Below are 12,184 nucleotides of genomic sequence, written 5' to 3'. Positions count from 1 at the left end.
ACCGTTTTTAGGAGTTTTTCCATCAAAAATAGTTTTGTTGTTTTCATCCTGCTGCAATGATTGTTTGTGTGTGAAAAAGCTTCTCTCTGTTTCTAGCTGCTGAAGTGCAGACTGGGATATTTTCATCCTCCCTTTTGAATGCAGAGAATGTGCTACATGCTTCAGTAGGAGGATGATGAGGATGGTGATGGGATGCTCCAGGTTGCCTTTATCTCCCCCAGTGCTCAACTCTGACTGGCACCCTATCAGTGGTCCACCCCCTGCTCACTTTGCTCCCCCACCTCCCTCACCACTCGGGTGGCTGCTGCTATCCAATCAGTCAAACCTTTCTCATTGAGACCCACAGCCAGGACCCTCAAGCCTTTTTCTATCCCAGATGTGTCAAACCAACCAAAATTACTCAAGGAGCATGTTCATCACTCACACAGGAGGTCACAAAAATCCTAAAGGAGAATGTCTGCCAATCACTTAGTGATCTTTGTCTTGTGTTATACAGCAGAACGATGACAGAAAGCAGAGAAGGAGGCCATTCTGAATGGCAATAAATAAAGCGACGACATTGGTGTGGCCTAGTCAAACTCCAGGCTTAAGTCCAGTTAAAATTCTCTGTATTGTGGTAGCCATGCCATTTTACATAGTTTTTCTAATGATCTGAACCACTTTTCAGACTCTGGTTTTACATTTTGTCATTGTCACAGGCCTTTTCAATATTATTATTTATTTATGTAATTATTTTTTCAAATTTTACGTTTAGTATACAGAAAACAGAAATGTTTCAAAGACAAGGTGCAAATTCAGTGACAGATGTGTTTCATAACAACAGAGGGAAGTTTTTCAGGTGCAGAGGGATGTACGGTAGGAAACAGACCAACCTTTAGCTGTTAAAGCTCTGCTCACATTGCTCACAAATGTCTTGTTGAATGAGATAACGTGTGATTTATTGAAAAATATTTCAATAAATCACAAGGGGAAGCTGTTCTCATCACCAATGCTGCGTTAAATAAAGTAATTTCTCTACTCCTTAATATTTGTTCTTTGAAAACTTTGATTTCATTTGTACAGATTAGAAATGATGGCATTTGTTCATATTCTGTGTTATGAAGGAATGTGGAATTGAAAGCTTTAAAGCACAGTCTGCGTATGAAACAAAATGAAAGGACCTGCAGGTCCAAACAGCTCGTCACTCTTTATATAGGTTTAATTTAATAGAAATATGCAGCGAAGCATGATAAAATAATAATAAAAAAATGTGCTTCTTCTTGGGATTTGCTGTGTTTTTCAGACAGGAAATCTTTTTTCTTTTGGTAGAGCACAAAACATCCAAGAACAAGAGATTGAGATGGAAAGAAATGAAGGAACTCTGAAGACGTTTGGCAGGAGTTCAGGGTGACTTTCTGAGTAAACTGGGTAATAATAGATGGCTGTGATTTAATGGGGGTGAAAGGCTTTTGTAGTGTAATGACGTGTATTGGAAGTGGCTTAGGCTCTTTTTTACCCTAAAATTAAATAATTTCATAATTCCACGCAAATGAAAGCAATCTAAAGAAAACTTGACCAAATCCAGATTGTTTAAACTCTTGTTTTCATTTAAGAGACAGGCTAATGATGGTTGTGCATCAAGACAGTCAGCTTTGTTGTGTGTTTCTGAGCATGGCCAACAGATGGCGCCATAGCTAAACAAAATTGAACCAGAGCAGCTATGCAATTTTAAGACCAAAATCAAGAAAGCATTTTCTTTCTTTTTCATTGGCAGTGTTCCCACTAGGCGACGTGTTGCCTTTTGAAACCTGTTTCTCTTATCTCTTCTGGCAGTAATCAGGAACTCAGCTTTCAAGAAAATAGACCAGAGTTAAAAAAAACAGAAATTATATTTTGATCAACTTCTGGGCTGATTTGGACTGCTTTTCCACCTTAATTAATAAAATCACTCTTTCAACAACTATTTTTAAATTTACCCGAGTTTGATTTGTTTGATAAGAAACAATTTTTTTGACTGAAACATTTAAAATGGGTAAAAGGCAAAAGAGACCATCTTTTCAAGATGGAGAAATACAGATGTTTCAGTAAAACTAATTGCAGTCGACATGTTCAGTATGTTATTCAGCCTATCTGTCTTCTCCTGTTTTCATGCTCTCTGGACGTTTTGATGTTCTCTTCAAAGACTGTATATTTCCCTCCATGCACCTCAGCTGGTAGTCCCTGAAAGCGGACGATGCTGATAGCATCGATAACATCGATGCTGCTATCAGCCCACACTCTGATGCAGCATCGATGTGCCGTGGACGGGGACGGATGGCGCAAACAAGCAGAGTCGGGGCGGCTGTCCACAGGGCCTGATAACTGGGTGTCATTGCAGAAAAACATGGTGACACGTGACGTCAATTTCACACCAATTTGCCGCTAAACAGAAGTGTGAGGAGAGGAAAAAAAGAGCCTTGTCTTTGCTAAAGAGATGTTTATATGTCATAATTTATATAAAATTGTAATTATCAGTGACAGTATGAAGTGAAATGTCACAGTTTTTGTTTACTCTGTTTTGACAGTATGCAACACTTTTTGGACAGTTACACTTTTTACCTTAACAAATGAACTTCAGACAGCATTAGACCCTGTATTTAGATCCACTCACTTTCCCTGATCATGCTGAAAAAAACAAAAAAAAAAAACAACAAAAAAACATTCCCACAGCCTGTTGCTGCCACCATCCTTTGCTGCATCCCCTGCATGTCTTGAAGTAAACTTTAATCTTGGCTTGGAGGCTTATGTAGAACAAAACTAACAGTTTTATGTCGATCGATTATTCGTCTGAGATGTGGTGCACATTTTCCAGCAGTTTCACTTGAGAATATTTGCCAGACGAATACAAATGGTAGTTAATCTGATTAAATGCAATTCACCCCTCGCAGGACGTCCCATTCCTGCCATTCTGTTACACTTCCTGTTTATGCTTTTTTTTTTTTTTTACATCTTACCAAGAAAACAAACAGCAGAATAGGGGTTGTGGAAACCGGTTGCCATAGAGACTGAAGATGTACACACACACCCACACACGCTGAGGTCAGCTGTCAGCTGGTTGAGAAGACCTCCTCTTTGTTCGAAGGAGAGATGAATGGACAGCGGAGAAGTTGTCAGGAGAACAAACGGGCAAACATCACGATTCTGGTTGGTCTTCATCAGTCTCTCTACTGATGAAGACAATAAGTCTAGTCAAACAAAAGTCTTAAGTGCTCCAGTCATGGACTGGGATCTAAAAATTACAAGGAACATGGGACCGTGTTTTGTTAGTGTGAAAGTATCTGTGTGATGACTCCTGTCTGATTAACCACCTCTTTGTTCCGCAGGTGAAGTGGGTGTGGCCTGGATTTAACCCCTGACCTGGAGAACCTGGGCCAGTGTTCCCAGTGTATTTAAACCTGGCTGCTCCTCACACCAGGGGCTGATCATGCTTCCCCCATAACAAGCAGTCCTGATATTTTTGTTGGGTTTGTCGTTTTGGTTATGTCTAACTGGTTTTGCTTTTCTTGAATTAGGTCTTGTGTTGGTTAGTATCTTAGTTCTCGTTTGGTTTGTTTCGGGTTGAATTTCTGCCATGTTTTAACTCAGCTTGGTGTTTTTTGTGTTTAAAACTTGTTACTTTTAGCAATCAGCTTGTCCGTTGGATTGGACCACACGGGCCAGGCTTTGCTCATCAAATGCGTCATTATTCCTTTGGTCGCTCTTTGAGTACGTCATTATTATTTTGGTCTGTCGCTGGTTCCATGTTGGCTCTTCCTTGTACCACTTTTGGTAGATTCAGACCGTCAGGACAAAATGTTCACACCTTATCTGTCTACATTTCACACACATACTTTTAGAAGTCTTAAATTAAGTTTTTTTTTAAATTTTTTATAGAAATACTACATAAAATATGATATTTTAAAAAATATTCACAGAGTGTCTTGAAGTTTATCTATTTTAGGGCTTATGAAAAAAATTAAAAATAATGTTAATTTGAGATATTTCCTTTTTCTGTTAGTTTACCTGCCATATATGTTTGAACTTGCAAGTCTACAATTGGAATTGATTTCGATATGGAAATATTTGTAAACGGCACATTTTGTCTAACTGAGGGAAAAGTCACATGCAATTCATAGCTTCAGGTTGTGGAGGGGCAATGCTGTCTTCCACAATGAAAATAGATCTCTGCTCTGCAACAGAGTGTCGGCAAAAAGGTTTGCAAATCAATTAAAATATGAAGTTAGTTTTGAGTTGGATATGGGATTTTCCAATATCCGCCGAGCAAGCGGCGTTTAGCTCAAGGTTGATCTGATTTATGAACGCTAATTTCGGCCAGCCGTTCTCTAGCTCCCCCCTCAAGCGCTCGGAGGTTCACTTCACTACAGTCGGTAACACAATAAAACCACCTGGATCAAGATTGTTTTGGTCTGTGGCCTGCATAGATGGCACCGAGCAGCTCCACCTAAACGCCCACAACATCTGATGCAGTGAAGTTGATTCCAAGGCCCTATTGGCCAGTAGTACACATAGAAGGAAGCTCTCCTCATTAACATAACGATGCAGCAGAAAAACATCAAATGGAAAAAGAGCGAGCAGAAATGCAGCAAGCAGAAATACAGTGAGCAGAAAAGGGAGAAGCAAAAAAAAGACAAAGCAAAATATGTATTTTTCTTGACAAAAACGCATGTTTGTTAACGCGTGTTTAGGGGAATACCTAATACCTTCTCTGTTACTGACAGATTTCTCTCAGTGTTAATTCTTTGTTTTCTATGGGGCAGTACTCAAGAGTCTTGTTTTGTGTTCAAGGGATACAAATGAACATCAAAATAAAAGTATCACAGAAGGCAAAATCACTACAATATGTGGGTGTTTGATCTGTGATTCAATGTGATTCTGTCCAAAACAAGGAACAATTGTAAAGTATTTTATTTTTTTATTATTTATTTATTTTTTTTCATTAAGTGTATGGCAGCCTCTGCACTCTGTCAGAGTTTCTCTTTGAGTCAGAATGTTTTCCATCGACAAAAAGCAAAGCCGTCTAAATTAGATTTTCTCTCAGCTTTTGATAAGTTTGCAGTATAGAAGAAACTCGAGGGGATCTCAAAATGCTGACATAAAGCAACTTGGTTTCATTTAAAGTTTCTTTTTATTTCATTGTACAGCTCATATTGTGTTTAGAGATGAAGTAACATTTGCTCGTTTTTCTTCATTGCAGAGAAATGTGAGATAGGCTCTTTTCCTCCTTCGTTTGTTCCTTCCTTCCTTCCTCCCTTGTAAATTTTAAATTTTTCCATAAGAGGAAACCTTTCTTGTCCAACTGCAATAGCCTATAGCAGACTTACAGAGGTAATAAAATCTCTTATGATCCTGTTTATACACACCCTTTGGCCAAATCGAGACCAGTTTGTGTCTCTCTGTCTTGCTGTTTTTCCCTTTTCATATAGAAAATGCAGTGAGCTTTCTCCTTGCTGTTCCCATGACAAGATCTCAAGATGATGTTCAGGGAAAGCTGTAAAAACTCCCTACAGCTAAGTAATTCTACGTGGGGTTAACTCTGTTGCCAAACAGACTATTTATGAGCCTTTTTTTCTTTACAGGATAGCTTTTTTGTTGTACCTTCTAACAATGATGCTGATTCCATTTTGTCTGAGTTTCAGATTAGCAAGGAGGTTTTTCATTCTGAGACTAATTAAACTACAAAAAATAATGTTTTCTACTACAGCATGTCCTCCACATTTCTATCAAGCCAAAGCTGTGATTGAATGTTAGCAACTAGTACGTTTGCATATGTTCGAACTAGAGATGTGCCGATCAGGTTTATTCCTGCCGATTCTGGTTCCGATCACCCAGGAGGGCCGATCACCGATACCGATCACATAATAATTTTTTTTTTTAATCATAAGCACTACCGGTTACATTATGTGGAAAAATAAACCATGAATTCACCTTAATTTAGACAAAAACTTGTTTTTAATAACTTTTTCCAAGAAAAAAACAAAACATGCATTGAGCAAATTGCACTGCTATCAGTAATACTATCTTTAACAGACTGATAACACATGAAGGCTCTGAAGAGGCTAAATAATGCAAAGAGTCAAAATAAAACCTCTCAACATTGCCAAAAAATTCAAGTATAAAACTTAACATTGAAAGGCAAATACAGGATCCATTACAATAAACAATCCTGAGTTACTGAATGAATGAATGAAAACTTCCTGATAGCATGGCGGCTAGCTGATTACTGCTACTTCTGAGTGGCTGTTTCTGACTGAGCGGAGTAATTATGCAGAGCAGGGAGGAGATCGATTATTTTTTCAGAGATTATCTGTCTCGTGAGGACAGTGAAAGTTTTAATACGTATGTAAAATAAATTTTTTTAAGTTAGATGCTGCAGCCTTAAGCAGAAGTTCGGTGTGAGAGTCACTACCAGGTGGAGCAGAAGCGGCGCTCCGTCTGTGAAATATTACTACCTGTAGAGCGTAGCAGCGGTTCAACAGCGAGAGCAGAACCAGCGTCTTACATCGCAGCTCGAAGACTTAAAAATAATTTTGCAGGTTATTTGTTTAGCTTTCTGACCATCATGCTAATAATCCGGGTGAGTGTTTGTAGCTGTGCGCTGCTTTACCTGCTATCTGATCCTCCATATGTCTTTTTTACTCGATGTAGCCAAACTCCGTCAAGTATGGCAATGTTTTGATGCCATATTAGATTTGTCGTGACGTCCCCATTCACTCAGTGCATTATAGTTCCACATCGCTTAGGATTTGTTGCTGCGCGTTTGCGCATTGTGAAGGAAAGAGGAGACCAGCTGCACAGGCAGGCTGTGAAATGAGAAGCAGGTGATCTGTTTGTGTGATCGGCAACAAGAGACCGTGATCGGCGATCACCCATCATACACTTTTTCATGGAAATCGGCCGATTATGATCGGTGGCCGATCAATCGGCACACCTCTAGTTCGAACACAATTTTGTGTTTTTAATCAGTAATCTGCACTTAGATAAATAGCTGCATGTGTGCGCATGTGAGCTTTTCTGTTTGTATCTCTGTCTGTAATAACCTTTTAATCACAATTGGTGTAGACAGAAAATGCTACTCTAGAGACTGTAAGAGGGTCTGAATGATTGAAGTGCAACGCCAGCTTATGTTATAAGCATATAGCTCAAACTTCAAACATCTCAAGGAGAAGCTTTCGGTCATTCATTTGAAAATATGAGTGTGGCACAAAGGGCGAGGAGAGCGTTGGTCTAAGAAGCAGTCGAGATTCACGGTGATTCTGGAGGAGCTGCAGACATCCAAAACCCAGCTGGGATAATCAGTCGACAAAAATCCAGCCTTTATGAAAGAGTGGCAAAAAGTAAAACGTTGTTGAAGTGAATGTTCTCACAAGTCACAGTGATCGCAGCAAAGAAAGAAAAATCAAAAAAGTTTAGGAAACTCCTCTGGTCAGTCAGATGAGAGCAAAACTTTAGCTGACATGTAAAATGACACCGGTATCAGGAAACAAACACTGCATGTCACCTTGAACAGATCCTCAGTGCTGAAACACAGTGGTGGTAGAATCATACTGTTCAGATGTTTTTCGTCACCTAGTCAAGGATGGTAAAGGATGATTAGAGTTCATTAAAGGGGCAGTAAACCTGGTTAAGGTGGTAAAACACTTGATCCTTCCAGAACAATGACTCTGAACATACAGGCTGGATTTAGCTGAATTGTTTAGATCATAGTATATTCTTGCTTTAGAGTGGCTTTCAAGATAATCTGTTGCAAGACTTAAAAAAAACCAACTTTCCTTCAAGCTGGAACGATTTTGCAAAGAAGAATAAGTATGGTTTTCAGCTTCCAAATGTTGAAAGTTGGTAGAAATATATGCTTTCTTCAATGAATCCCACCACTCTTTTCCAGTTTCCAGATAAAAACAATTATGTATCACCTCAGAATTATGTGTTGTCTTGGTCTATGTCATAAAGTCCAAATAAAGGATGCTTAGGTTTGTGGCTTTAATTGACAGAATGGAAAAGATAAGCGCTGCGGTTGCAGAATCTAAACATTCTTGCAGTAAATTCTGACTTTTTCAATCCGTTTGAGAACCATGTGAAGTTAAATTAATCTCATCCTCAGACTCGGCACTAGATCTTGATTGCTTACATAACTAATCCGAACCAGCATTTCTCTGATCTGTTTTCCCCTTTCTCTCTCTGCAGCTTTCTCAGTTTCATGCTCATTGTTGCCTCAGTTCCAACATAAAGCCTCCAGAGGGCCTCTGAAGCTGCCAAGACACCAAGTGTGATTTCTCCCCTGTCAGTCCCACACCAGCAAATGCGTAGGAGATGCTTTCCTCTGCCAGTGAAAAGGTGGGTGAGTGATGGACGTGAAAAAAAGTTTACCACCGCTTGCCTTTTTATTCCTGTCTGTGGAGCACCCAGAAGGGAGTGATGTGGAGGAAAATCTGAGCCAAAAACCCTCCTACCCCTTATGAAAAAGGAGTGCAGCAGTAAATACTTTGCAGTGATTACATAATGCAATCTTAGGCAGAGTGACATCAGTAAAACCCTTGCTATCACGATCAGAGGGTATAGATTGGGGCAACCAGGGCAACTGGATTTGACCCACTTACTTAAATGTTGATGAAAATATTTTAAAAAACTCATAATCATAATAAATAGATCCACCATGATTACCACAAGTGAAGCAAAGGGATAAACAAGGGCAAGCAAAATACCCTCAAACATGAGAACAAAAGTTCCAAAATCTCCAGAGATCCGCAAAACAAACCACAAACAGAAAAGCGCAGTTAACAAGGAAGCAGAACCTGCAGACAGAATGGAAATTAGAGATGAGCAAAACAAAGTTAAACATTTCTTACAATATTGTGTGGTACCCATTGTGACCAAAAAGTTGAAGAACAGATGAAAAATAAAGTCAAGGGCGTCTGTCAGCCTGGAAAGGATTATAAAGACTTTTTATTCTAGAGCTTTGTAAAAGATAGTGAACCGCAGTGAGAGACATCCACAAATAAAAACATGGAAAAGGCTTGAAATCGTCCTAAGACTTGAAATATTTTGGGAAAATATTCTGCTACATCCAGCTTAAAGGTAACACAGCATTCCAGAAAAATAACATAATACCTACATTCAAACACGGTGGTGGTAGTATGATGCTCTGTGGCAGCCTTCCTGCCTTAGGATTTACTGTAATGGAACAGTCAATTCTGCTCCTTTGCAAATAATCCTGACGGATAATATCCAGCCATCAAGCATCCTTTGGTTATGCTATACTACAGTGACCACACCATAAATGGCCTAGTCAAAGTTTGAAGAAATCTTTTTGAGATGCTGTGGGCATGCATAAAACCCCATGGGCTATGTGGCAGAATCAAACCATTTCTGCAAAGAAGAGTGGGATACAATTCCTCCATTGCTTTAATGGGCAGGTTTGCACCTAATCAAGTCATTTAATGACTGGATTTTGTATTTATCAGAATTTAAAATGTCTGAATCTGAAACATTTGACTGTAAAACAAAGCAAAACAACAAGTAATATACTTTTTCATAGCACTCTACTCTGCATTGTATTGATTTTCACCATTCCTCTGACCTGAACAGACACAAAAGCCAAATTTTCTCACAGAGTTTATTGCTTCACAGATCAATGAGGCGATTAAAGCTGTTTAAATCCCTCTTTTTGTTTGCTTTGTGCACTGGAATCTCCTTTTATCCTCAAAAGTGCTGTGCTTGCAGGGTGTTCCTCTGCTCCATGGGGAAGGCAGTCTCTTGAACTTGTGCGCCCCTGGAGCCAGAAAGCAGACATTTCAGATGTGACCTTTGGTTTTGCGTTTTTGCTGCATGTCTCCCACGCAGATATCTTTGGAGGGGGGAAGAGACTACACTGCCCCAACCAGGGGGCAGATGGGGATGATGACTCATGCAGCACTCCTCACCCTTTTTCATCCTGGCAGTTGACACAGTGATGTAGAGGATAACAAAAATATTGTTTTGTCACTGCTTCATCTCTAAGCCTCCAAGCTGCCGGCTTACAGAGCTGAGAACAGGTAACAGTGAGTCAGCACCAATTTAATTCATAAACCTACGCTGTGATGCTCAGGGATTTGCTTTTAAGCTGATTTTAGCTTTTCTCCCTCCCTCTGCAAATTAATTATCTCACAACACTGCATCAAGATCCTCGAAAGTTTTTCTCGCCTTTAACTTTGCATGGACTTGAGGGGAGAATGGAGCAACGTAACAAGATGAAACTGCACAATTAGGCTGAACTCTGTATACATTTGGTAGTTTATTCTCATTAAGCCCCCTCACTAGCCACTGGGGGTGTTTGTGCTTTATGTGACTATGTGCTACCACCAGTGCAAACGATCCTGCAGCAGACTGAGTGATGCCACAAGGATTGCGGCTCCTAATGATCCCCGCTGAGACCTCTCTCACCTGGTAGTGAAAGAAATCTGTCTTATAGGGGTGTATAAAGTGCCACAGTGAAAGAAAATGTCAGAAATAGGCTTTTTTAAAATGTTATTGCGAGAAAATCAAATGAGTAAAAAGAGCTGAAATAGAAAAATATATTTTTAATAAGAATTGTCAGTTACCTCCAAATTGCATTTTACACTCCTACTTGCGAAAAGGTAGGGATGTTTTGCTTTCTGGTTACATTTTCTGAAAAAGGGTCATCTTAACAACAGTTTATTGTTTGCTGAGGGTCATTGAGGTTCTGGGGTACAGAGTTACGAGCCTCTACGTGGCGATACTGCAGACCACTCCATTTGAGGTAGTGGTGCGCCCAGGAAGATGAAATTAGACCTGTTCATGTAGGGGGGCAATGGCTGGATGTATGATGTTACTCAGGTAATTTTGGGGTTGTTTCTGTATCGACTAGACACACCTGCCTAGGCTGTTACACCACCACCAAGGACTCGTCTGGTGACTGCAGTGGCCAACTAATAGGGCTGTCATTGACGCCATCATTTCTTCTCAGTGTGAATCAACTTTCATCAGAGACCCAGTGGGACCCTGTCCAGCGTAAAGACTCATGGACTAATGCAAGGTGATTATGTGTTCCTGGTGGTTGGGTGTCGTTGCTGGTCGCCTAGTACCCAGACGACACCGATGTAAATGGTTTCAAATGGTCTAATGTGACACTTAGGTGCCTCTCGCCTTTGTACCATTGTACTCACCTTTGTATGATCATCATCTGGTTCCACAGAGACCTGTTCATGATGCTCAGGTTCACAATGGTACGTGGTCAAAGGATGTCAACTTCTGTGCCTTTCTGACTTTCATTCTGCCTCCATTTGCAACCTGCTGATGACTCAGTGGTTGTTTCTGTTTGAGGACATCCTGTTTGAAGCCACAAGGCGCTGCTGATCAGTTGTTTGGTGCTGTCTTGGTCTCATGATGTCCAAATGTGAAAAGCATGAAGAGGAGAACTTTCTAAATGCTAGTTCTGATCAAACCAGGGATTTTATTGCCTGATTCGTTGTGAATTTTGCCGTTAAGCTCCATCCAGCAAGTTGTGCAAAAATGACTGAAACATTGAAGATTTCATAATGTACAAACAAGTCTAGAGAAGGTCACATTAAGTTCACCTGTAAACGTTTGAGTAATTTTAAGATTCATCCTGGAATTTAACCGTAAGTACATTGTAATTTTTTTCTTAAATATAAAATACATTATAAATAAAAACGCACGGTCTGTAATCATGGGTTGTTATGAAAATTAATATCTTTTCTGCCAGATGTAGTCCAATAATAGCCAGCCATTGAAAGATGATGTGAAGGTTAACCTACAGAAAGGGGCTCAAAAGTCTGCACTTTTTCAGATTCATTTATTTTTATTATTATTTTTACCCGTCTTAGAAGTATAAATAAAGATGTTTCTTATATAATACGGCAGATATGACCTTAGTAGTCTGGCTTTAAATATGGAACCTGGATGTATGGATGGATACAAGATTTAGATAACAAGCATTGGACAAAGGTTGAAAATCCAAGAACTTTTTTCCCATGTATTGTTTTCTTTTTCTATGCTTATATAAATTTGGAAGAATAAATGGATTCAACACCTTTCCGGGTTACTTTGTACTTTTTCCCCTTTTTTTTCTTACCTCAGACATCTGTACCTACGTGACATTCATCTCCGGCATAATAAATACCTCATGAAAAAAAAAAAAGCGGCCACCTTG

The sequence above is a fragment of the Poecilia reticulata genome, chromosome 2 (assembly GCF_904066995.2).
Source record: "Poecilia reticulata chromosome 2, P_reticulata-male-v2, whole genome shotgun sequence".
Classification (NCBI taxonomy): Eukaryota; Metazoa; Chordata; class Actinopteri; order Cyprinodontiformes; family Poeciliidae; genus Poecilia; species Poecilia reticulata.
The sequence above is the reverse complement of the archived record's forward strand: the minus strand, read 5'-3'. Positions refer to the sequence as shown.